Source organism: Penaeus monodon, chromosome 23 (genome assembly GCF_015228065.2).
Source record: "Penaeus monodon isolate SGIC_2016 chromosome 23, NSTDA_Pmon_1, whole genome shotgun sequence".
NCBI classification, from domain to species: domain Eukaryota; kingdom Metazoa; phylum Arthropoda; class Malacostraca; order Decapoda; family Penaeidae; genus Penaeus; species Penaeus monodon.
The window spans coordinates 2,487,844-2,488,072 of NC_051408.1; the positions used below are offsets into that span (position 1 = coordinate 2,487,844).

General features: G+C 46.7%; 1 protein-coding gene across 1 annotated transcript in view; it reads left to right on the plus strand.

Moving 5' to 3' along the window:
- LOC119587716 (corticotropin-releasing factor receptor 1-like) overlaps window positions 1-229 on the plus strand; it is a gene marked incomplete in the record, with an annotated part of 126,234 nt that overhangs the window by 106,363 nt on the left and 19,642 nt on the right.

The window sequence follows — 229 nt, forward strand, 5'->3', positions numbered from 1 at the left end:
GTTCCTGCCTCATAAGTCAATCTTTCCCACGAAACGCATCAAACTTCTAACAGCCTCATTTGAACTTCCTGCCTGTGTGATGCCGCAGCTCTCGCGAAAATGGAAAACTGACTCGACATTTTTAAGTTTGATTATTTTGGAGTTACGTCAGACATCGCCCTCGCTTGGACCTTAATGGGTGGTGGGGGGGGGGGGGGTGATCTTCATAATCTTAGTTGTTATGAGCCTT